Source organism: Diadema antillarum, unplaced genomic scaffold, assembly GCF_040938485.1.
Source record: "Diadema antillarum isolate AM-2024a unplaced genomic scaffold, OU_Dant_1.0 scf00000050, whole genome shotgun sequence".
In the NCBI taxonomy this organism is placed as follows: Eukaryota; Metazoa; Echinodermata; class Echinoidea; order Diadematoida; family Diadematidae; genus Diadema; species Diadema antillarum.
The window spans coordinates 1,264,121-1,291,697 of record NW_027270939.1 but is presented as its reverse complement, the minus strand read 5'-3'; the positions used below and the strand labels follow the sequence as shown (position 1 = coordinate 1,291,697).

At 40.4% G+C, this 27,577-nt stretch overlaps 1 pseudogene; it reads left to right on the top strand.

Annotated features, from left to right (window-relative positions):
* The first annotated feature begins 1,591 nt into the window (after positions 1-1,591).
* Positions 1,592-25,771, top strand: LOC139715538 (uncharacterized; annotated as a pseudogene).
* Positions 25,772-27,577: the final 1,806 nt, after the last annotated feature.

Below are 27,577 nucleotides of genomic sequence, written 5' to 3'. Positions count from 1 at the left end.
GAAGCACTGGATGAGTCTCATCAAGGCTGAGGTGGACGACACAAAGTCAACCAAGCCGCAACTCCAAGGCGTTTTCTTCTTGCTTGTGAACTATTTTGAAGAGAAAGAAGATCAGCTGTTCCGATTCTATGGGGTATGTATAACAAATAATGGAATCTACATGTACAAGATTGTCTATACCAGATATTTCACTATTTCAATACAAGAAAAATGATTTGATCATGATATTGAAAAGGGAATGATCAAAATTGGTTAAGAAATGATGTACGTCTTTTAAATTACTCTTCGCTCTGCAAATCTGATGACACTGATGACATAATTGATCAGATGTCCATTCATATTGTACATGAAATTTCACATTTCTCAATTTTCTAAAAAGTTACATATTTTCTATACCCTAATTAGACAATGTATGTTATGTAGAAAACCATTTCCCTCAACATACATTGACTAAGGGTATATAAAGGGGTTGCTATAATTTTGCTACAGCCCAGCGTCATTATAATTAAGGTTTAGCTCACAATTTTCCAGATATTCTTTTTCTGCTTCAATAATCTTATGCATTCATAGCAACCGACATGTAATGAAAATTACACATTATTCCCATTATTTGACAGTATGGATTGCATCCAACATCCAAAACAGCAGCGGAGGAGGAGGAGGAAATGCCCCCGCTGCAAGAAGAGGTCCATTACATGGGGCACGAAGATGCCACCACTATGTCTCGCTGCTTTAGTCGTGAAGACGGGCAAGGTAGGGGTGGTCACCCTTAACCCAATTTACCAACTTGCCCATTTCCTTCCTGCGAAGCAGCAATGGTCGATTTAAATCGCCACCTGAAGAAAGTTCACAAAAGACACCCAATTGGTAAGTAACAACCAACGATTGGTGATTTGAAACACCAGTTCAAAAGACAGCAGCGAGACAGCAGCGAGCTGGTGCTACTGACCGTGCTCGTGTAACAGTTAGTCTTCCTCCACAGGAGCACTACAACGGCCACGACAAACCATGGAAAAGTTTAATCTTCTCATTCCGGAGTTTAGCGGCCAAATGCGACTGGGATGAACGGGAACAGCGCTTCCGTCTTCTTGCCTGTCTTCGCGGGGACGCCGCCGACTTAGTCTTTCAGCAATTGAGCGCCGAGGCCGTCAACGATCTCGACCGGTTGATCGCTGCCATGGAGAGTACATTTGCTGCTCAGAGAACCCCCTCTGCCTTTGTTTCCCAACTCGAGGCTCGTCGGTTAGGAGCCAAAGAATCAATTCCCGAGTAGGCAGCCGACATCCGCCGCCTCACCATTATTGGGTATCCAACGGCAGACGCCGCCACGCTGGAAACAATTGCAACAAGACACTTTTAAGGGGGCTTGGAGACAATAGCATGTCGATGGCCATCGGCATGCAGGAGCCTTAGACTGCCCAGGAGGCCAGGGAGATCGTTGAGCGGTACCACCACTTGCGAGAGAAGGCTAGCAGGAGTAATCCTCGTGGAGTTCGCTCGATCGCGTCTTCGGTCGTGGATAACGTTACGACGGAGGAGCGGCTCGTGACATTTGAGCGACGGCTGCTGTCAAGCATGGACGACAAGATAAATGAACTTTCCCAGGTTATTAAAAAGCAACTCCAGCAGCAGGGAGAGCAAGGACCGCGATACAGGCAGGGAGTACAGCGTGGTCGACCACAGGGTCGTCCCACGCATTGCTACGAGTGTGGGAAAAACGGGCATTTCGGGAGAAATTGCCCACTTCGATTATACCAGGAGCAAAATATAATGAATCTTCCCTACTCCAACAATCAAAGGGCTGCATGGGACTGATGGGAGTATAACTTTTACCTCTTCGCCCATCGACCTCGGGCGGACCTCGATAAACCAACATTCAATTGATACTGGAGATGCAGTGCCTATAAAGTAGCGACCTCGACGTCCCCCTCGAGCCTTCGTCGACGAGGATAAAAATCATAGAGACCAGACTCAAGGCGGGCATCATCCGCGAGTCACCGAGTCCCTGGTCGAGTCCTCGGGTCTATGTTTAAAAACGCGACGGAACGACTAAGCCACGCGTCAATGACCGCAAACTTAATGAGGTGACAAAAAAGGATGCATATCCTCTTCCGCGAATCGAAGACTGCCTTGACTGCTTGAGCGGTGCCAACATTTTCTCCATCTTAGATTTGCAATCGGGTTATTGGCAGACCGACATCGACGAGGAGGATCGCCCTAAAACGGCATTTGAGAGAAAGAGCCTCATATCTGCTGTTGACCTCTGCTATAAGATCTTTGATCTGGAGTATCCAGCACAGGCTCGAGCCATGTGGGTGATCTTGGACACTGTAGTTTACGGGGTGGAAGCAGGTGCCCAAGAATCACCATGTAAAGTTCTGCATGTAAGCACAGTCTAATCCAATGTTCCAGAGAAAAAGAAGTTGCAAGTTTATTCCAATGTTACAGAGAAAAAGAAGATTCAATTCCATGTTGTTATTTTCCTTATTTCATGTACTTCAAAGTACAACATACTACCAGCTTTTCGTGTATGTTTGTTATATATGTTTTATTTCTAAGAAGATGAATAGTTCAGCTCAAAAAAAAAAAATTTATTACCCTCACTATAAAAGTAATGATGATATATTTTTCGTCATGTGTTACTTTTTTGGGTTTTATGTCGCAAACTATTTTGGTCTGTAGCGTCCACTTGCTAGCTTGCCTTGTTAACTTCAAATGTACCATGAGAATGTGCAAGTCACATTTCACGTGTTTCTTATGTCATGTATATGTGACCCTGCACCTCAAAACAAACAAAAAATCGCCAGACGTGAATTTTTAGTTAAGACCATATTCTAAAAGACCAGACTTTAAGCTTTAAAATGATGTATAACTCAAATCAGATGGACTCTCCTAACCTATCTAAATGTTGGAAAGAAAGCACAAACTCAGGAAAGTGTGAACTGAGAAAAGAGGCTCTGAAGAACAGTGTCTATTCTATTAAACTGAAATTGAGCATGCCTCATTAACACATTCTGTCCATAATCTATGCCAACTTTCAAAGCAGTAGCACTATCCTTTCAAAAGTTATTAGAGTTGAAAGTGAAGAGTGTGGACAAGGTTTTTCAGAAATAAAAAAGGGATTCTAAAGACACACCTAATCACACTATTCTACCAAAAATGTTCGAGATAAACTGCTAAAAAACACACTTTCCCGCCCGTTTTATGACACCAAATTTTAGCATAATGTAAAAGGAGACCCTCTCTTTCAGAAAATATGAAAAAGTCAAGTTTGGCTAGGTTGACCCATTTCACTTATTTTCAGTCCTCACGCAAAATCAGTGTGTGCGACTTTATGTTCGTTTTGAGGTGCACGGTCACATATCATACTGTACTTTTAAAATGCATTGTACATATTGCAAATACGTAAGCAGGCCGACCAAAATTGTTTTGCCACAAAAGTAAAAAACAATTTACACTTTCCTCGCGTTCTACAGAATGGTCATTTGGGAGTAAAACTGAACTTACACATAACCCCGATCAAAATGGACACATGGTCAAAAATGAGTAAAAATAAAATTACTCAATGATAAAGCAAAACAAATTTTACTCTTCATTGGGTAAAAGAAGAGCTCGAATATGACCAAACTTTTACTCACATACAATGTAGGAGTGGTTAAAACTTTACTCAATTCTGACCATATGGCCGTTTTACTCAATTTTTAGTGATTTTTTTCTTAGAGTCACCTGAAGGAGAACACTGATTCCAAAAGAATTGTTAGATTCTCATATGGATGTGCCAACCAGTATAAGTCAAGAGGCCCTTTCATGGATGTCTCATAATAGCAAACAGGACTATGGCGTGCATTTCCAACATGAGTATTTTGGCTCACGCCACGGAAAAGGTCCCAGCGATGGGGAAAGTGGAGTCGTCAAACGCCATGCCACATCTGCTGTAATGGCTGGAAATGTCATCATAGCCAATGCACATGATCTTTACTTGTATGTAAAAGAGCGCTGCACCCGAACGGCTCCAACAGAAGCAAATGAAGACAAGTGTTACCATTTCCAGCGTATAGTAGACGGCGAGTTGTCACAATATTGGGGTGTTCTTAAAAATTTCTGTAGATTTTGATTTTTTGTGCTATTTCCACTATTTTGGGGGTGCTGAACACGAATCCACCTGTTGCCATTTTTCTAACCAACGTCTTCAGCTGTTGCCATGGCAACGGATTATTTTCGTTAAAAGAACATGTATTCTTTATTAAACATCATAAAAACAAGCTGTAAACAACATAATGAGTCAATAGAAATATCTCTTTAATAAAATAAAAAATCACAATTCTTATAATGCCATGGTTACCTTTTAGCAAGGATGGTTGCCATGTTAACAGCTGTTTTACAAGAAAACTGATATTTTCATGAAAAAGCAAGACAATTAACAAGATCGAGTGGAATATTGATGACTAACTACTATGATGACAATCAGCTTTTTTCCCACTATGTCCATTTCATTTCCTTTTCGTTGCTATAGCAACAACATGACAAAAGGTGCCTTCTTAAAGAAAAAAAAATAGGCATTTCAATTAAAGATAATATAAAGTTTTGGTACCTCAAAAGGTACTTTAACCTGAAACACAAACTAAGACAAGGAAATTCGGGGAAACTTTTGAGGTACCAAAACTTCTATTATTATCTTTAAAAGTAAAGCAAGAATGAAATAAGTCGGTAGATAATACATATCTAAAGAGATAATAATGTACTCTTCCATACCAGAAGAAGAGTGGAATCCATGCGGAGGTTTAGACGTTTCAACGGCAAACCACCTGTCCTCGTCATATCCCCCATCGTATACTGTACCACCTTCAGACGCAGCAAGATATACCACTCATTTTTCTCTCTATTTTCGTACTTCTCATTGCTGAGGAACATGCAAAAACTTATAGAGCACCGAAAATTTTACCGTTTTTTATCTTTACCACGTTCCGAATCATGTATACCCTTGGAACACAGAACGTTTGGTTGTTCGTCCATTCTTTGACATGACGTCACGAACTTAATTATTTCTATTTTATTCTAGTTTTAAGGCACACAAAAAGAAACAATAAGATGGATGAACGGATTGATGGGTTCGAAAGATATACAGAGTTTGTTGAGTGGACACCGAAGAAGAAATTAGCAGCCCTTAAGAGTTTACAAGGCAATGCAGCAAGGTGGTTAGCTGAAGTTAAAGATGATCTCGACGGACAGAATGATGAAGAACGATATGACCACTTGAAGGAGCAGTTTTTGGCAAAGTTTCATTTATCGTCCACCCGAAAATTTCAGATAAGAATGGAACTGAACACCATCAAACAAGGAAATGGAGAGGAGGTTGAAACTATCTCAACCGACTACACAAGCTATGTCGCGAAGTTCATCTAAACAACGCAGATCAGAAGATGCAATATTTCATACAGGGATTGAAAAACCCAATTCAGGCGCATGTGCTGCGCATGCAGCCAGGAAACCTAAATGCAGCGGTAAATGCAGCCAGAGCTGAGGAAGGGGGCGCTCTTTTTTTTCGGCATTCTATATACACTCCTAACACAACCATCAACTTGAAAAACAAAGAAATTGTGAAATACACGATTCCTGGTAGTCTTTCTAAGGTCGATAATGTTAATTCAGTTCCAAAGAACTTACAGGTACGGTCACACTTGTCAGCGTAAGGTAGCTGACGCGACGCCATAAGCAACGCAGTAAGGGAGGCAGTAGGCGCTACGGAAAGGGTGTGAACAAGGTCATGAAGGAGGCAAGAAAAGAAGCCATGCAGCCAGCCGTAAATGATTCTGTGGCGGATGGCATGAAAAGGGCCATAGTATCTTTATTAAGAGCTGCACGGAAGACACCAGTAACTACAGTGCTACTATCAGCTTCCTTGGCATCAAGCCCCAAACAGAATCAAAGGTAGGAAAGACGAAGATGCATTCAGCCGTACTAAATTTGGCAAATCATCTTGCATCATTTAAAAATGAGTGGACACTTGGAGAATAAAAGCACAACACCTGGACACCTAACTGGTCGTACAACTGAAGCATCCATCTTTCCATCGTTATGTAAGATAACAGTGTACTCTTCCATACCAGAAGAGTGGAATCCAGGATGAAGTTTAGGCACTTCAACGGCAAACCACCTGTCCTCGTCATATCCCCCATCGTATACCACCCTAACACGCATCTAGATATACCACTCATGTATCACCCTGTCTTCACAATGAACGACGTACGGTATGTGTCGTAACATAAAGCACTTATGCTTTATCGCTCGCGTCATTTCTGGCAGTAGGTAGTGGTGTATAAAGAATTTACAGTTCAATACTTCAGAGAGAATTTCCGGGTCAACAAACCAACCTTCGAATTATTGTTCAAAGAATTTGAGCCTGTCACTGAGAAATCAACTACAAACTCGAGGGAGACTGTGTCCATGTAGAAGCATGTGGCAATCACGTTACTATGATCTATACAAACTGTGATTACCGGGTAATTGAATATTTATTTGGTGTAGCAAAATGATCTGTCTGCATTATTGTTCATGCAAATTGTAAGGTCATCTTAAATGGATTACTTAAGTGATGCATATCATTCCCGATAGGCGAGGGACTACAAGTCACTAATTGTGAGGGCTGCAAACAAATGGGATTTCCTAAAGTAGGGGGTCAATCGATGAACATCATATTCCCATCACAGGACCCGAAGAGTACCGAGCCGGTTACTACAACCGCACGGGGTGGTACTCTGCTGTGCAGTAACTAAAGTTAAGATGATTCAGCACAAGATTGGAAATCAATAATACTGCACTCTTGACGAAGACGGTGAGACCCGGCCTAAAACTCCCCTCTCTGAAACCATGGACCGACGTAGGTCCATGCTAAAACGGACCGCATCATCCGGGCCATATCAGCAATAGAGCAAACACTTAAAGCGGACATCGCATCACTTTTTTTTTTTTCTTGCGATATTGCCAGCCTCTCGCAAGCGGTCGCCAGGCTTGAGAAGAAGGTCGACGCCGAAGGAGACGATGCCCGCGAGTACGCCCAGCATATTCAAAATGACCTAACAAATGGAATAAATCATCTGTTTGGGGTTCTCAGCCAGCAGTAAAATATTCTGTGGCGGATGGCGTGGAAAAGGCCATAATATCTTTATCTTGAGCTGCACGAAAGACACCAGTAACTACAGTGCTACTATCAGCTTCCTTGGCATCAAGCCGCAAACAGAATCAAAGGTAGGAAAGAAGAAGATGCATTCAGCTGTACTAAATTTGGCAAATCATCTTGCATCTTTTAAAAATGAGTGGACACTTGGGGAATAAAAACACAACACCTGGACACCTAACTGGTCGTACAACTGAAGCATCCATCTTTCCATTGTTATGTGAGATAACAATGTACTCTTCCATACCAGAAGAAAGAGTGGAATCCAATCGGAGGTTTACACATTTCAGCGGCAAACAAGCTGTCTTCGTCATATCCCCCATCGTATTCCACCTTCAGACACAGCAAGATATACCACTCATTTTTCTCTCTATTTTCGTGCTTCTCATTGCTGAGGAACATGCAAAAACTTATATAGCACCGAAAACGGTGTTTTTTATCTTTATCAGGTTCCGAATCACATATACCCCAGAGAGAATTTCCGACTCAACAAAACAACCTTTGAAGTATTGTGCTAAGAACGGACCGCATCATCCGGGCCATATCAGCAATAGAGCAAACACTTACAGCGGACATCGCATCGCTTTTTTGCGATATTGCCAGCCTCTCGCAAGCGGTCGCCAGGCTTGAGGAGAAGGTCGACGCCGAAGGAGACGATGCCCGCGAGTACGCCCAGCATATTCAAAATGACCTCAAAAATGGAATAAATCATCTGTTTGGGGTTCTCGGAGGACAACGGGACAATGTCTGCCGGGCGTCGTCCATCCTTCAGGACCTACTAACGGCGACCAAAACGCCGAGCTCATCCTCGCTATCGGATTAGCAGTTACGTGGCTACGATACAGCTGGGGAATCTGAACGACCCTTTGAATAATGATAGTTACCAAAGAAGCGTTCCCTTTTTTTGGTCTTTATTAATCCGGCCAAGTTCGTGCCTTTAGTTAATTAAAGTGTAAAAAGAAACCCGGTTAATAATGACCACTTTATATAATATAATCATGATTTTGGATTAAACTTTGTAGAGAAAAATTGCCGTCCGCATTCTGTATCACTTTTATGCGTGGACTGTTCGACTTTTGCCACAGGATGATATAGAAAGGAAATCTGATTTACAACACATGACACAATTATTGCCTCCTTTTGGACAATGAACTGAGCGTGACCAAAAGAGACACTGAAAAAAAATACGTATATGGTGTTCATTTCATTAATTTGGAATCATGCTTTGATGAGGTATATACTTTTCTGTCGCTTGTAAATCAATAGGCAATATTATTTCAGGAGCACTGTTATATGCTACTACAATGTGTACATCTGTTTGCCTGAGAGCTTATTTGTCAAAGTTATATTTCAGGTATTACTGATGTCAAGTTTTACGTAACAGGTTCCTGGCCTGTGAACTTTGAATCGCTTATAATGGTAAGAAATGTAACCATTTGAATTTTACCCGTACCAGAACTCGCTGGCCCTGATATTAAACTATATTATAGTTTATTATAGGATTACTCAAAAGTCCAACAGGGGAAGGAAAATGCATGGAGTATTAATCACAACGATTTGTGTGATGTGTTGCAGACTTTTAACCTAAAGCAATATTGACTGAAATCAATCAATTTAAAATATCACCACGGGAATGAAATGTTTCAAATCACTATTGATGGTAGTCGTTTCTTTCAGGTTTTTTTTTTTTTTTTTTTTTTTTTTTTTTTTTTTTGGATCGAAACTATTTCTTTCCGGTATAGTGGAAGAAACTGCAAACTTCGTTTTTCACACTTTGTGAATCATAAGATAAGATGTACTTTTTTATATTTATTTGCAGGAAGGAACCAATCTCGAGGCCTCCCGAAAAGACCATGGGAGGAACCAGCCTTTCGTCCTGGCTGTAGGGAACGATGTCTGCCAGCCAATCCAGTGCTTCGTCATTCTGGAGAGCCAAGAGTTTGAGAGAAAGAGCCTCGTATCTGCTGTTGACCTCTGCTATAAGATATTTCAGATCTTTGATCTGGAGTATCCAGCACAGGCTCGAGCCATGTGGGTGATCTTGGACACTATGGTTTACGGGGTGGAAGCAGGTGCCCAAGAATCACCATGTAAAGTTCTGCATGCATGTTACATGCTCTGCATGTAAGCACAGTCTAATCCAATGCTCCAGAGAAAAAGAAGTTGCAAGTTTATCCCAATGTTACAGAGAAAAAGAATTTGTAAGTAACAACTCAATTCCATGTTGTTGTTTTCCTCATTTCATGTAGTTTAAAGTACAAAATACTACCAGCTTTTCGTGTATGTTTATTATATGTTTTATTTCTAAGAAGATGAATAGTTCAGCTGAAAAAAAATATTTGTTTACCTTCACAATAAAGGCAATAACGATATATTTTTCGTCATGTGTTACTTATTTGGGTTTAATGTCGCAAACTATTTTGGTCTGTAGCATGCACTTGCTAGCTTGCCTTGTTAACTTCAAATGTACCATGAGAATGTGCAAGTCACATTTCACGTGTTTGTTATGTCATGTATATTATAGGTACTTAATGAATTGTACATTGCAAATACGTAAGCAGGCCGACCAAAATTGTTTTGCCACAAAAGTGAAAAACAATTTACACTTTCCTCGTGTTCTACAGAATGGTCAATTGGGAGCAAATTTGAACTTACACATAACCCCGATCAAAATGGACACATGGCCAAAGATGGTTACAAATCAGAATAGTCATCTGGGATTAAAATCAAATTTACACATAACCCCGATCAAAATGAACACATGGTAAAAAATAAAGCAAAACAAATTTTACTCTTCATTGGGTAAAAGAGGAGCTCAAATATTATGACCAAATTTTTTACTGAAATAGGAGTGGTTAAAATTTTACTCAATTCCGACTATGTGGCTGTTTTACTCAATTTTTAGTGATTTTTTTTTCTTAGAGTGCATTAATCACCTGAAGGAGAAGACTGATTTCAAAAGAATTGCTAGATTCTCAGATGGATGTGCCAACCAGTATAAGTCAAGAGGCCCTTTCATGGATGTCTCATAATGGCAAACAGGACTATGGCGTGCATTTCCAACATGAGTATTTTGGCTCAAGCCACGGGAAAGGTCCCAGTGATGGGGAAAGTGGAGTCGTCAAACACCATGCCACATATGCTGTAATGACTGGAAATGCCATCATAGCCAATGCACATGATCTTTACTTGTATGTAAAAGAGCGCTGCACCCGACCGGCTCCAACAGAAGCAAATGAAAACAAGTGTTACCATTTCCAGCGTACGGCATTTTTGGTGTCCGATAGAGACAGAGCCAGGGATCGCCAGGCAACCAAAACTGTTGACAATACAAGACTTTTTCATAGTGCTGTCTCCATTGAGCCAAACATCATTGCAGTGCGCAAACTATCATGCTTCTATGATCCATGTTTACAGAACGATGGAGAGTGTGTCAACGCTGCATACAATGTATGTTGACCCCTATGTATGCAAGGATGTTAGAACAGGCAAAACCACCATATTCACACAAGATACCTCAGAAGAAGAGACATAGAGTGAGAAGCTGATGCCTATGGATAATACCTGTTCCAAGCAGGATACCAGGTATGGAATTTTTTTTTTTTTTTTTTTGCAAAATCATTGCATGCTTCCTTATTTTTGGCTCATGTTATGATGGAACGATGGCCAAGTTAAATTACAGGTTTATGATTTTGTTGTCATGCAAATCACAAAAATCTTTTGAAGTTCTTGAATGAATACACTTTTTAGTAGAGCCATTATGTCATCTACTCATTCAGTGATATCACTGTGTTGAAGAAGCAATATCAGTTAGATGTTAACCAAAAACAATGCTTACCTGTTTTTATATGTTAACCATGAAATAATGATATTTCTTGGGCACCTGCAGTCAGAACTCCCTAAAATTAAAAATGTGTTTGTTTTTTTCTGTTTGTCATTGACAGTTTCAACCCTGAAGACTTTGTTGCTATCAGGTTGGTGAGCACAAAGAAGAAATACATGTACATTGGAAAGGTTGGAACATTGATAATTTCATTTCAAATAAACACCGTGTCGCATATAACTTGTATACTGCACAGCAGGGCTTGAAGTAAGGATTTGAGAATCAGAAGTAAATTTGATCAGTTGCACCTACTGTTTCAAGCCTTTATGTACAGCGGAATCTTGTAAAAACGAAATCTATATAGGCCCTACAATTGTGAAGCACTAACTAAAATGTATGGCCCCCATAGATTTTGTGTCACAGGGGTTTTATAATTTGATTAGGGCAGATGGAACAAAAAGTGCAAATATAAGTAAGAAATAGCTGCATCATTCTACAGTATAGATTCATATCTAGTGAAAGCATGATTTACAACTTTTTCAGATATGATAAACAAGGCATTTTGTCGATGAATTGTATTTAATATTAATTCCTTTCAGGTACTGGCTATAAAATCAAACGATGTGCTCGTGGAGTTCCTTCAGTCAACATCCCCTCCATCCCCACCATCCATAATTTGCACCTGGTCCAATGAAGTACATCCTGGTAAAGCAGTGAAGACGTACTCATGAAATTGTCCCCATCAGAACTACTACACGGGAGAGGAATCAAGATGCAATAATTAGTGAACTGACCAAAAACAAAAACAAAAACAAAAAAAAACTCTTGTTTCGTCTTCAACTTTATAAAGGAAAAGAACCAAGATGTGAGAAATACGAATTTAAAGTCAATGAAATCGACATTACCATTTTACCATTGGTCCCATTAAAGACAAAAAAAACCTTGTGAACTACCAAGGTTTCTTCATCCATAGACTTTTCTTTTTTTGAAAATTATTTAGTTACTCCAAAACTTCCGAAGATTCTGGTATACCTTTTCCCTTCATATTTCTACTACTGAAAGCTACTAGGTCTTGAAAGAGGCAAGAAAAGAAGCCATGATGATGCAGCCAGCAGTAAAAGATTCTGAGGCGGATGGCGTGGAAAATGTCATAGTATCTTTATTAGGAGCTGCACGGAAGACACCAGTAACTACAGTGCTACTATCAGCTTCCTTGGCATCAAGCCGCAAACAGAATTAAAGGTAGGAATAAAGAAGATGCATTCAGTTGCACTAAATTTGGCAATTCATGTTGCATCTTTTAACAAGAGACCCGCGGGTCTAGCGCTCACCTGAGTATCGCAAGTTCACCTTTCACGCAGTCACTAATCTAAATTATTCACAGCTCTACTAAAGTTTGACCAGGCATTCTCAAGGAGAAGATGAAAATGTACAATATGGGCCCATACTTTTTAAGATTCCTTAATTTGGGGGGATTGGGGCCCCCTGGGGCCCTCTGGGTGGGGCATGGTGCCCAGTTTGATAAATTGAGATCCTGACCCCCTAGGGATGCTACCTGCCAAGTTTGGTGAAAATGGGTCATGGGGTTCTCAAGAAGAATATGAAAATGTACAATTCAGGCCCCATTTGGACCTTCCCAACCCCACCCACCCCCCCCCCCCCACCCCAAGAGGGGCACCCCTGGATCTGCTATGAACAAACTTGAAACTACAGTCATTAATGTACTCACTCATAGTATTATCTTTAATAGCTCTATCACTTCCGATTCTAGAGAAGATTCTTAAACATTCCTTCATTTTTTTTTGGGGGGGGGGTGGGTTAGGCCCCCCTGGGGGCCCCCTTGATGGGGCATGGTGCCCATTTTAACAAATTGAGATCCTAACCTCCTAGGGATGCTACCTGCCAAGTTTGGTAAAAATGGGTCATGGGGTTCTCAAGAAGAAGATGAAAATGTACAATTTAGGCCCCATTAGGACCCCTCCCCACCCCCCTCCCCTGGGTCCCAAGGGGGGCACCCCTGATTCTGCCATGTACAAACTCGAAACTACAGTCATCAATGTACTAACTCATAGTATTAACTTAGCTCTATCACTTCTGGTTTTAGAGAAGAAGATTTTTAGAGATTCCTTAATTTTGGGGGTATTGGGCCCCCCTGGGGGCCCCCTGGGTGGGGTATGGTGCCCATTTTAACAAATTGAGTTCCTAACCCCCTAGGGATGCTACCTGCCAAGTTTGATGAAAATCGGTCTTGGGGTTTCCAAGAAGAAGATGAAAATGTAAAACGTTTACGGACGACGGACGACGGACGACGCACGACGGACACCGGACGAAGGGCGATCGCAATAGCTCACTTGAGCCTTAGGCTCAGGTGAGCTAAAAATGAGAGGACACTTGGAGAATTAAAGAACAACACCTGAATACCTATCTGGTCGTACAACTGAAGCATCCATCTTCCCATCGTTATGTGAGATAACAATGTACTCTCCCATACCAGAAGAAGAGTGGAATCCTGGCGGAGGTTTAGACATTTCAACGGCAAACCACCTGTCTTCGTCATATCCCCCATCGTATCCCCCACCTTCAGACGCAACAAGATTATACCACACATTTTTCTCCCTAGTTTCGCGCTTCTCATTGCTGAGGAACATGCAAAAATCTATAGAGCACCGAAAACGGTGTTTTTTTCTTTATCACGTTCCGAATCACGCATACCCTTGGAACACAGAATCTTTAATCGGTTGTTCGTCCATTCTTTGACTAAACGTCACGAACTTAATCATTTCTATTTTATTTTAGTTTTAGGGCACGCAAAAAGAAACAATAAGAGAAACAAATTAATTATGCCTGGTCCCAGGTCGTCCTTGGCTAATTTGTCTCTATACCAGCCTTTTGATTCTTCCAAATTGGCGAGAAATTCGTGTAAACGATTTTAAACGAACATTACTTGTTACAACTCGGTTCTCATCGATCCTAACACTCATTGCATTCCAAATATATATTCTCGGAGTAGGGGATTTGTTGTTCGTCCGTCCTCTGCTTTTTACTTAATATTACTAGCGTAAATAATTGCTGACCATCTGTCCTCGTAATGTCCCCCATCGTAGTCCCCCATCGTATACCACCCTAACACGCATCAACCACTCATGTATCACCTTGTCTTGACAGTGAACGACGCACGGTATTCGTCGTGACATAAAACACTTATCGCTCGCGTCATTTCTGGCAGTAGGTACACTGCAAAAACTAGGGTGTTAAATATCTAACACCAGCACAGAATCGAAAAATATCAACACTCTTGGTGTTGATTTTAGGTCCCGTTCAGAAAGAATCACACCAACTGGTGTCGAAATATTCAATTACAGGTTGATGTTAGAGTTTTGGTGTCATTAATTGGTGTTGAAATTGCACATGCGCATAAGTCAGAGAATTCGAGCAAAATCATTGGACGAAAGTTGTCATGTGACCTCGCTCTGCGCTCTCGGATCGCGCTGCTGGCCGGCATTTATAGCTAGCTAGCTAGCTAGCTGTGTGTGCGCGGTGGTGCATGCATATGTTATGTGTATAGTATGCATTATCAAGGCCATTTTTTATCGATGAGGTTTTCTTCGCCTTCGGGCCGCGGGTAATGAAAATTCGACTCAATAATATCCTCATTAATCAGCAGTTAGACAGCACAATCATGCCGATAAGTGTAAAGATTTTATTCTGGAGATCGCCGAATTAGAAAGTTGCTGCCACTAAAACCAGAAGACATCGTAGGATTCTTTGAACTGAGTAAGTGTACGGTACCTGTTTTTCAGGTGTTTGTCATGAGTCGACTGTACAATACTGCTAATGCATGTGGAGCATGTGGAGCTGCAGCTAGAGTGCGTGCGACAGACTAGACGCCATCTAGTAATTTATACAGAAACCGGGCGCTAGGTGCTAGCGTCCGGAGTGCGGTGCTAGCTCTTTCGAACCGTTACTTACGTAGCTGGCCTAGCTCTAGACTCGGTCTTATTCGTACTATACAACTATAACGAGTTAAGCTATTGGCACCCATGATATAGTCATTCTATTACCCGAGGTCTGTTCAAAATGACGACTTACCGAGACGTTAGTCTATACTCGTAGTCTAGTCGAAGTTTACCGGTACTCTTACCAATACAAAGCCATGGCCCTTTTTATGAATGCATGGGGGGGGGGGGGGGGGGGGCGAGAGCACTTGTGTAGATTATAGTACTGGGATGTGCTGCTTTGACCGCCTCCTTTTGTGGGCTCTGATACACAAAAATCACCATCTGTTCTGGTCGGCTTCCGTGATGACCGTTCCCAAGATACCTGAAATTGACAACCCAGCTTCTCTGTGTACTGTCCTAGCCCCGGGACCGTCCCGTGATTAGCGAGCTCATTTGGTGAGCTGCCTGATCACAGCAATGTTCGTCTGATCTATAATTGCTGTTCTCACGATTCCCGAACTTCTCTCTTCCTTTCTCTCTGTTTCCTTTGTTCACTCTCGGCTCACTCACACGCACGTACGTCCAGCATGCACAGAGTACATGCACTCATCGACTACGCTTGCTTCGTAACGTGCAAGGCATTGCCAGACCGGCCGGGAGGGGAGTCTTTACTGGCCTACGTACTCGAGTGATAGTGATACTCAGTGACAGTGCCTTTTGAATTGCGTGTGTTGATTGTAATGTTATGTTCATCGGGATAGTGACATCATGCTAATCAAGGGATCTCCAAAGGGCAGGGTGTGGGGTTAAAATGATGGATTACAGAATTCTCCAAATTAATTAATTTGGAGCTCTCTAATGATGTTATTGAGGAATATTAGTTGGCAGCTCTCTGGATATGGGTCTTAACTCTTAACGTGCCATGGTCGCCGAACGGCGACCTTAGTCCTGACGTGCCATGGTCGCCGATTGGCGACTAAGAACAGCGAGAAAAGCATTGATCATTTCAGTTCTTGCGGTACCGCAATGTTTTACACCAAGCAACTGCCAATGATATGTACTGGTAGCTGATTAGCATAGCCATCGTTTCCACTAAAAATATGAGCATGCTTACATTGGAAAATTTTTAGTAAATACACGATCTTTCAGCTAGATGTATTTTTTTCACTTCGGGAAAATCCGCAGCGAGCGCACCCTCTTCGAGATGTGTATGGATCAAAAGTCTCATAGGTAAACCACGCGTGTGTATGCTATTGACTCTGCGTGTATTGTCTATGCGGTTCCACTCGCATTGTTCCGCTTGGACGCTGTCCTGCGGGAAGCTGCTTTGATTTTGTCCCTCAAAGAGGGTCAGCTTTCGTTCGTCGGTCAAGTCTTTCATTCTTTTGTTTTGGTGAACTTCACTAATTGTCCCCACGCTAGCACAGAAATTGCGTGCGGACAAAGGCCTGCCGATTTCAATAGAGTACGCCCGCCCGCTGTCCGTGTAGACAAAAGGAGGATTAGCAGGTTCTTCCTTCTCAGGTGGACAAAAGACATTATTCCAGGGCCCGGGACAATAACTTTAGTTTCAAATACAGGATCTGGGACTAAAGGACTCAGATTTGGGAATGAATTACTGAAGCAGAAAGAGAAATTGCTAAGACAAAATAAACTGCTAGTATCTTTGGAATCATACAATTCTAGAAGGCAATTTTGTTATCATTTGAAAGAGGAGATGTTGCTCTAAAACTTTCTCACAGAGTCAGGGGAGCGTTCCATTGAAGAAAAAACACGACTGACTCTTTTTTTCCATACTACACAAAAATTTCTAATATTTTTTTTGATGTATCAAATATTTCTGCAATATTTCAGATTCAGATAGATATTGTCGCAAACTGACTGAATGACACGAAAGAGCAAACATTTCTTGATATATGTTGTGTAGAACTCAATTCAAAACAGTCAATAGTTTCAGAGATATGGCGGTTTTAAATTTCATTGTCAGTCCAGTTTCGACACGTTCTGGCGTTAGGTAAAAACCTCTGGCACGTTAGGGGTTTTGGGCCTGGCATATTAAGAGTTAATAAAGAACTGCTATTTTAGGGTTAACACTTGAATTTTGATGCACATGTTCCCTAGTTCACTGAAAAAGTTCTAAGGGCCAGTGAATTAATAAAACTTCAGAAACATTCACGTAAAAGGATTAACAGACTATTTTTATGCCTCCGCCACGAAGTGGTGCCGGAGGCATTATGTTTTCGGGTTGTCCGTCCGTCCGTCCGTACGTCCGTACGTCCGTACGTCCGTACGTCCGTACGTCCGTACGTCCGTCCGTCCGCTTTCGTTTACGCGATAACTTGAGTAATATTTACTGGAATTTTACCAAACTTAGTCCAAGTATGAAGTATGATGGGGCAATTATTTGATTAGATTTTGGGTGAAATCGGCTAAAGGTCAAAGGTCAAAGGTCAAGGTCAAATCATGAAATTGTATCCGTTTACGCGATAACTCAAGACTGGATGGAGTGAATTTCACCAAACTTTGTTGGAGGATGATGTATGATGGGACAATTACTTCATTAGTTTTTCAGTGAAATCGGACAGAGGTCAAAGGTCAAAGATCAAGGTCAAATCCTTAAATTTATCTGTTTACGTGATAACTCAAAACTGGATGAAGCAGCTTTCACCAAACTTGGTCCAAGGATGATGTATGATGGGACAATTAGTTGATATGATTTTAGTGACATTGGCAAGAGGTCAAAGGTCAAAAGGTCAAGGTCAAATGCAATAAATGTTGCAATTTCCCCCATATCTATGCAATGCCCAAAGGTATTTTCATGAAACTTGGTGTGGACATGTACTACTGCGTAAAAATTCTCCAGAGAGAGTTTCACGTCATAAGGTCAAAGGTCAAAAGGTCGAAGGTTAGGTGAAAATGTTGCAATATCACTTTTCTGGCAAATGGTTCAATGTATCTTCGTGGAACTTGGTACATACGCATGTACTGACTGGCAGGGATTATCTAGGGAATTTAGGGGTCATGGGTCAATAGTCAGGGGTCAAAGGTCAAGGTCAACTCCTCACAATTTTACTATTTCCCTCATATACTAGTATATGCAATGCTTGCATTATTAGTTTCAAAACTTATTACATGCATTACCTAATGGAGATTCTCTTGGAAATTTCCAGCCGGAAGGTCAAAGGTCAAAGGTTAAGGGTCAAAGGCCAGGTTTCAATGCCCCCCCCCCCAAAAAAAAAAAAAAAAACATTTTGTACCGTCATTACACTCTTTCTTCATACCTTGGAAATCACTCAATGCATAAACTTATAAAAAGGTCTGTCAGAATTCAAGTAAAAATTCTCAATTCCCCAAATATGTGTACCTACACTCTTAGAAAATTAAAGCAAACCCAGTTCAAGACATTTCTGACAAACCTGTCATTTCAATATTTTGCCAGTTACGTGAAACTGTCATGGATCACACATTGTGAAGACATTGTACTATACGCCTATTGGGAGAATCATGCATTATGTCGGAGGCATCAGTCGCCATAGCGACATTTCTAGTTCTTTCTGAATTCTAAGTAAGATGAGGGTATTCATCTCAGATTATATCTACTTTTCAATGAATGTTGTACTTTTCCTTTCACTCTAGGAAGCTTTTTTTGATGCACGAAGTAATACAGGGTTCCTGGCTGCTAGAATAAAGAATGTGAACCGCACAACAGATGAGAAAGCATCCATACCCAAGCCGTCAAGGACAGATGGTGGTCCGGGGAAGGTCCGAGAAGGTATACCCAACAACCTGCTGCAGGCTGCAGCTATGATGAGGACCTCAACTGGCTACAACACTGCCCGACATTCGCACGTGATTCTAGCCTGGTTGTAGAAAAGATGCAGTCTACTTTCCCTGTCAGACAACATATGGTCAAGGAGGGACGCACTGCATCAGACATCTTGGAACAGTTTCCTTGTTTTGAAACTGTTCCTGGTTTGGTATGTATTTCAAAATATTTTACCTGTCTTTTAACACTATCGGGCCCATGGGCAATCTAACATGGCTAGCACACAAAATATTTTATTTATAAGCCATTGATAAAACATAGGCATTCAAAGAATTAAGACATTACTATCATAATCATTATTGTTCATATAAAACACCTCTCAGCTGGAGGGTACTGCTCCACTTTTACATTGCCCAGCAATTAGGTTGAAGTAAACACTAAACAAGGTACTTAAAATCTAATGAACTCCTTTGTAGCACCTTGATTGTAACTCTGGCTAGACTTGACCCAATGAATATTAAAAGTGTGAACACTTCTTCGTGCATGGCACTTCTCAATACAATGGACAATGTAAGCTTGGTTAGTGAGTGGGCATCTTAATACAATGCCAATGGCTTTTACATAGGTTTAGCATGTAATGTATATACTGTACAGTAACATATAGCAGAAACCTGTTTAAATAAGATACATGTACTTCTTCCCTATGTAATCAAGATGGAATACTAAATTTGCCAAATCAACTTGAATTCCCAAACTTATCAATGTCGTAAAATAAATGAAATGTGCAACTTTGTCAAGTTTTGTAATGCAAGAGTGACTATGATTTGGGGCATTACAATAACAGCTACACTCTCTGTGTCGAATTAAACTTTATGTGTACAGAAATTTCATAAATTTCCTCAAGACTGGCAGGTACGTGGGCAAGTACATGGACTGTGATTCTCCTGTTGTGATGGTGCCTCTTTCCAAACGAGGTGGTCTTAAAAAATGTTATGCCTTTTCTAGAATAGAAAGTTGTGTTGTAACAATGGAGTCTGCTTTTTAGACTGCAGTGTCTTACTTGCCCTAAAATCAGAATCAGGCCTGGACTTGAATATTCCTGCTGTGAAATTATGGATAGCTGTTGATTTTTTTTCCTCTCTCCCTCTCCCCTTTTCCTTAAAATATATTCCGGCAGATTGAAGAAGATTTTCGAAAGATGTTTCCTGAGAATCACTCACGTTTCCTGACCAAGTGGCCTGAATTGAAGCCCAGGGTTGTGGCACTTGCTCGACAACTTCTGAAGCAGAATGGAAACTTGACAGTCATGGAGCTCCTGTCATCTTTTGACAGTTCTGACCAGAACAAAGAAGGTATTTTTGCACATTCCCTGGAATGCACCCTCTAATTTCATACAGAGTCTGAAGTGTCATCAGAAGTTAAAATTAAACCAACCTTATCATTAAACATTCTAGTGATGGTCAATTTTTCATGGAGCATAATCACACTCCCACATAAACACAACACAAATGTGGGCCAGGAAGCTTATTTTCGAGTAGCCATACAAAATTTTCCCCACCCTGAGAGGGGACTCCCTCCCTGATCATCCCCTCATCTAGTTATTTCACTCCATAGGATTTTTTTTTTACAAAAAACAATTTCCAATACTCTGAAAGTATATTGTACTCACTTAAATGTGCATCAGAAAAAGTTTATTTCTAAGATGCCAATTGCTAAATTTTCCCTACCCTTAGATGGGGCAGTCCCTTCCAAACCTTCCCCTGCATTTTACCCATCTAACTTTAACTTTTAACATTTTTAAGTCGTCCAAAGGAAAGACCTTATGCCGTCATATTTGTCCGTCTGTCTCTCCGTCTGTCTGTCAACAATTTGGTATCCACTTTTTCATCGATCTATATCTTGGCTCCGAGTTAACCAAACAAGTTCATATTTGGTATCGGTATCCTTTAGGACTTTCCTGATATTAAGCTCATTTTTGTGTTGAGGTTGAGCTTAAAGGCAAAGATCAAAGGTAATTCAATGTCACATGGGTTATATAAAACAAATGAAAATAGATCTTTCTCGCAATATCTCAAGAACGGTTTGGGCAAACAACTTCAAACTTGGTATATGTATACCTATGGAGGTGACAATGATCTTTGACCTCAACCTTTGACCTTGACCTTTGACCTTGATTAAACATGAAAATAGCTCTTTCTCGTAATATCTCAAGAAAGGTTTGGAGAAACAACTTCAATCTTGGTATATGTATACCTATGGACGTGGCAATGATCTGTGACATCAAGCTTTGACCTTGACCTTTGACCTTGATTAAACATGAAAATGGCTCTTTCACGTAATATCTCAAGAAAGGTTTGGAGAAACAACTTCAAACTTGGTATATGTATACCTACGGACGTGGCAATGATCTGTGACCTCAAGCTTTGACCTTGACCTTTGACCTTTGCCCTTGATTATTTGTAGACAACATTTTGAATACTGTCCATATTGGCACGGTTTTCAATTACTCGACATTGGACGACTGCTTTGGACGTCGTCCATATTATTATACACTTGGCTTGATTTCTGCTATTCTGATGGCAGAACCCCTTCCCACACACTCCCCCTGCTTTGTCCCTTCACTCCCTCACTCAGTGCCCCCCCCCCCCCCTCCTTTTTGTCTCACCTGAACAAAGTTCTGGCAGAGATTGACATAGTAATCGCTTTTCCTGTTGCTGTGTTAGAAAAATGTTAAAGGCTTTTGTTGAACTTGCTCTCATTTCTCTATTTCTGCATCAATTTTGTTCAAACTTGGAACAAATAATCCTTGGGTATTACCAGATGTGAGTTGATGAGGATGATGAGGTGAAAGGTCATCTAGGGGTCAAAAGATCAAATGATGCGAGGCCATGTGCATCATTTTTAGCTCACCTTAGCCGAAGGTTCAAGTGAGCTGTTGCCATCCGTTTTTGTCTGCCGTCCCTTGTCCGTTGTGCGGTGTGCGTCATCTGTAAACTTTTATATTTTCATCTTCTTCTGCAGAACGAATGGTCGGCTTTTAGTCAAACTTGCAGAGAATCATTCTGTTGGGTAGAGTTGTTCAAATGATAACTGTAGCCCCATGGGGGCCCAGGGGGAGGGCCCCCAGGGTGCAAAATTCTCAAAATTTCAAACATCTTCTTCTCCAGATCCACAAGAAGATCAGTCAAGTTGTTTTGTGTGTAGATACCTTTATAAGTAAAGAATGAAAGTTGTTTATGACAACTCCTGTTGTGCCCCCTCCTTGGATTATTCTGTGTCAGTTTTCCTAAGAGTTTTCCCATTCAAATCTCAAAATAATTATATTGCCCTAGCGCCCTCTAGACAACTACTGAAACTCCCCTTTAAATGAATGTTGAGTAAAAGTTGCCTTCAGTGAGTTTGTACACAAATTACCAATGAGATTGATAACTCAAAGTTTAATTCATGTCAAAATGAACAGAGCCCATGGAAGTACAAGAATTGTATATTTATTAAAGGAAAAAAAAATATTTTAATCTTTTACAAAAAGGGAACAATTAAGCTGTGATCATTCAGAGCATTACAAGTTACATTTCAATGATCACAGCAAGTTCCTAAAATGACCACAAATTACTCACTGGACCATCTCTTCATGCATGAATGATCAAGGTTTTTAATTATAGACAATCAATGACTACTAATCTGATACATGTGATTGTAATAAAGTATCTGCTCACCATGCACTTGTAAGATTTAGGAATAATCTGCATGTGTATTGTTACTAATTGTTTTGCCAGAGTGTCCAAATGGGGGGGGGGGGGGGGGGGGGGGGGGGGTAAATGATTTTACATGCAACTGTAGTAACTCAGTGAGCAATCATTTCAGGTGTTCACAGTGAATTTGACTCTTCAGCACAAGGTGAGTATTGATGGAAAACTCACAAAAAAGTGCATGTCCTACTTTTCTCCTACTTTTACTGAAATTTAGCTCCTATTTTTTTTCTCCTACTTTTTCACCATGATCTACTAGAAAGCTTGCTTGATTTTATTATTTTGCATTTTGAAATACAGGATGGAATTCTGGTACATCTTCCATCCTCCTCCTCTTGTGCCTGTTGCCTCCTGCAAGCCAAGGGAGGTCTAAAGCTGCCTCAGCAAAAGTATCCATTTCCTCAGCAATCTCAAGGATTATTCAGTTTCAGAAGGTATGTAGCTTTTCAGTATAAAAGTGGACTATAAATAAATAATGTTATTAGTACCCTCGTCACACCTTGCATGTTCTCACTGCATTCTAGAAAATGTTGCGAAAACTGACTAAATGTGTGTACACAGGGAGTAGATGTAGCAATGGTCTATCTAAGAATTTCATGAATGTGCTTAGACTGGCTTGGACTAAGAGGGTGCTCAAGAACTTTGGGCCTGTTCAAAAACTGAACCTATCCTAAGATTATTAGGAGTGACAATGCGCTAGAACGAGATGGACCTACTGCAAACAGGGTTGCCATACTTCAATCCTACTAGGAATATGTTTCAGCGTGACATTTTCACAGCCCTAAATGTAGAGTTATATCAATAAACAAAAGGTCAGTACTTTTTGCCTCGATATTGGAAATTGATTACAAATTTGCAGCAAGAAAATAATTGTGAAGGAAATTTTAAAATCCTTATTTTCACAGTGTCTCCTTTTGTGTGAGTTGAAATGACTCAACCATATTAGAAAGACTCTTCTCAATCAGATACTTAAAACCTGCTTTGAAAATACTTGCATTTTTTACCAGGCCTCTACAGCCTACCTCTATACGTTTATAAAATTTTCTGTGCAAAGTCCTGGTTGAAGAATGTAGCTACAGTGTATATCTCTGTTCAGTTCATTAACCATAAAGTGAATTGAGCGAGATACAAGTTATAGGGGAGACTACGCTGCACATGGATGTCACCATCATGTACAAGCCCTGTGATTTATGCACTTTTCCTATTTGCTCAAGAGTTATGATGGAGCATCACTTGCAGCCAAGCCTTGATAGTCTGCAACATGCAGCCTGAAGGCCACTGCATATCATACAAATCTTTGGTCGCACAACTTGCCGACTATCATATGTGACCGTGCACCTCAAAACGAACATAAAGTCGCACACCCTGATTTTTCGTGAGGACTGAAAATAAGTGAAATGGGTCAACCTAGCCGAACTTGACTTTTTCATATTTTCTGAAAGAGCGGGTCTTCTTTTACATTATGCTAAAATTTGGTATCATAAAACGGGCAGGAAAGTGTGTGTTTTTTTTTAGCAGTTTATCTCCAACATTTTTGGTAGAGTAGTGTGATTAGGTGTGTTTTTAGAATCCCTTTTTCATTTCTGAGAAACCTTGTCCACACTCCTCACTTTCAACTCTAATAACTTTTGAAAGGATAGTGCTACTGCTTTTAAAGTTGGCGTTAATTGTGGACAGAATGTGTTAATGAGGCATGCTTAATTTCAGTTTAATCTGATAATCCCTTCATTGTTGTTACTCTGGCGGTTTACTTCCCGTTTTTTGTCCCATTCATCGCACAGCCAGCACGGTTTGGTAAAGATTAAGCACTTGAATAGACACTGTACTTCAGAGCCTCTTTTCTCAATTCACACTTCTCCTGAGTTTGTGCTTTCTTTCCAATATTTAGATATGTTAGGAGAGTCCATTTGATTTGAATCATACATCATTTTAAAGCTTAAATTCTGCTCTTTCAGAATATGGTCTTAACTAAAAATTAATGTCTGGCGACTTTTTGTTTGTTTTGAGGTGCAGGGTCACATATGAAATAAACAGTGCGTATTATTCTGTTTTATTTCAGATCTTAAGTCGCTGAGTTGTGTGACAGAAAGTCATATCGAATGCGGTGGCCTTTAGTCTAATCAGGCCTCTTAAATTGAGAAAAAAGTCAGAAAACGTTGTGCTACTTTGCACATTGCAGACATTTTCCACAAAACATCCAGATCCCCCCACTATATATGTATGTATGTATGATGATGGTAACAGTGATGATAAAGATAGAGTTTTGATAGAATTAACAAGTGGGAAAAGGGTAACTGCTAGTTTCATCGTTTACTAGTACATGTAATTTGTTTCAAACACAGAGTGGAGGGAGCATTCAAGATTTTCTGGATGGCACCAAACAGACCCAGAGCCAACCGTTCCTTCTTGGAATTGGAAATTCTAAGGCCTGTATCAGCAGTGACTTGCTCATTGTCGATCACAAGGCCATTCCATGTGGTGCCCGTACGGTGGAAGGAGCAGTAGATGAACTCTTCAAGACGCACTTTGTCTTTGGCTTGCATTACTGCCAGTCTCTTCATCAGTTCTGGACCTTCATCCAGACAGCTGTTTTCGAGATTGATGTTGGAGTTTCCTGCGAATCACCGAGAGTGCGTGAACTAAGATCCAAATTATTCACACCATGATTTGCTTCAAATGCAAGAGAAATTTTGCAATACCAAAGTTGGTGCAACATTTAAGATTAAGTCATGGACTAAGTGAAGGAGGAAAAGAGGTGTTAATCTGTGGACAGGGAGCTTGTGCAAGAACATTTTATTCTTTTCGTGGATTTCGAGGGCATTTGCAGACTCACCTTAAATCTGGTTTGCCAGATAATCAAGAACAGTTTACTGAAAATGAGAAAGCTGGTGAATCATTCGAAGAGAGCTTTGCAGGAAACAGTAATGATAACGACGACAGTGATCAAGATCAGGATATAAATGCAGAAGATGACATTTTATCCGCTGAAGATTTGAATAGGCAGTGTGCAAAAGTAATTTCAAAATTTTCAGCAAACAGTGCAAACTCTGGAAAAGTTGTAAATGACATCGTGGAATCAACCAGTTTGATTGTAGGTGATGTAGTAAAAAGTGCATCAGCGGCAGTTAAGGCTACTTTCTTGAAACATAAACTGCCCATTGAGTCCGAAGCTTATAGAGAAATACAGACGCATTTTGCTATGCTTGAAAAGCCATTTGAAAATTTGAACTCAGAATATAAGCGGATGAAATATTGTGCAACACTTGGACTTGTTGAACCACAAGAAATAAAGTTAGGCATCCGGTATGAAAGTCGTCTAAATAAAAGAAGTAAGCAGTATGAACAGATTGCTATTGAAGATACCTTTGTTTATATACCCATTTTAGAATCTTTAAAGCAACTTTTGAGCAATGAAGATAAATTGCATTTTGCTACTCATGACCATAGGAGCACTGATGGTGTAATGAGAGATTACTGTGATGGTGCACAATTTGAGAAAATCCCTCTTTTCCATGAAGATGAAAATGCCCTACAAATTCACTATTTTTATGATGACTTTGAAACTGTAAACCCCATCGGTTCAAAAACAAAAATTCACAAGTTAGGTGCCTTTTATTTCATTTTGAAAAATCTGCCACCAAAGTATAATTCTATTCTTTCCAATATCAATCTTGTAGCTCTGTGGTATGCTGAAGATGCCAAAAAATATGGATTTAATGCTATTCTCAAGCATATTGTGAAAGACATTAACATTCTGTCAACAGTTGGCATTACTCTTCCTAATGGCATTGTGAAGAGGGGAACCATTACTCAAATTAGTGCTGATAATCTAGGTGCAAATGCCCTGTTTGGTTTTGTACAGAGCTTTTCTGCTAATTATTACTGTCGATTGTGTGTGACAAGCAAGGAAGAGGCGCAGAACACATTAAAAGAGGTGTTAATGGAAATGCGCACCATGCAGACTTATGAGCAACATTTACAAGAAGCTGAAGCTCAAACTACACTGTCACATGTGTTTGGAGTTAAACAAAAAACTGTATTGAATGATTGTATTTACTTTCATATCTTGACAAATTTTTCACTTGATATAATGCATGATCTGTTGGAAGGCATAGTTCAGTATGAGCTGAAACTTGTACTAGAATATTTCATCTATGAAAGGCAACCACCACTCTTGACCCATGATGAACTGAATCAGAGAGTTGCCAGCCATTGCTTAAACCGTACAGATAACAAGAACAAACCATCCTACATTAAACTGAGAACAGCTGGCAATGATGTGGGTCAAAAGGCAATGCAGGCTTGGTGCTTGATAAGAAATCTTCCATTCATCATAGCTCATGACATTGAAGAAGGAAACGTCTACTGGGAACTGCTGCTAAGATTACTAGATTGTATGGATATTGTTTTTGCTCCCCAATTAACAGCAGGCTTGATAGCCCAGTTGTCTGTTCTCACTGAAGAACATCACACACACTTTCAAAAAACATTTCCTGCCAATAGGTTGTTGCCAAAGCATCATTTCATGGTGCATTATGCTACATGTTTGAGAGAAGTTGGGCCACTCATACATGTATGGTGTATGCGGTACGAAGCGAAACATCACTATTTTGGCCGTGTTGCAGAATCTGTACGTAATTACAAAAACATATGTAAATCACTTGCAAAGAAACATCAGACAGCACTAACGTTCCATCTTCAGTCAAACCATCATTTGGAGTGTCTCGAGGTTGGGCCAGGTACTTCACTTTTATTGTCAGATTTAGATGAAAATATTAGACAGACTGTGCAAGAGAAACTCCAAGTAGAGGAACTCTCTTCTGAAGTCTTTGATGCCAATTGGGTTAAAGTGTATGGTACACATTATCAGTTGTCTCTTTTGGTCTGCCATGATGTCGATGAGCTTCCACTGTTTGGTCAAATAGAGCATATCATTGTACACAACAATGACATTTTTTTTTTTTTGTACTTCTCTTGCTAGATACATTGCATTATAATTCACACTATCATGCCTTTACAGTAGAAATAAGTTTTCCACGTGGTCATGTTGTCAAGAATCAAAAGGAACTTGTTGACTACAAACCACTAGATTTAATGACAAACTTGTCAAACACAGACTCGAGGAAG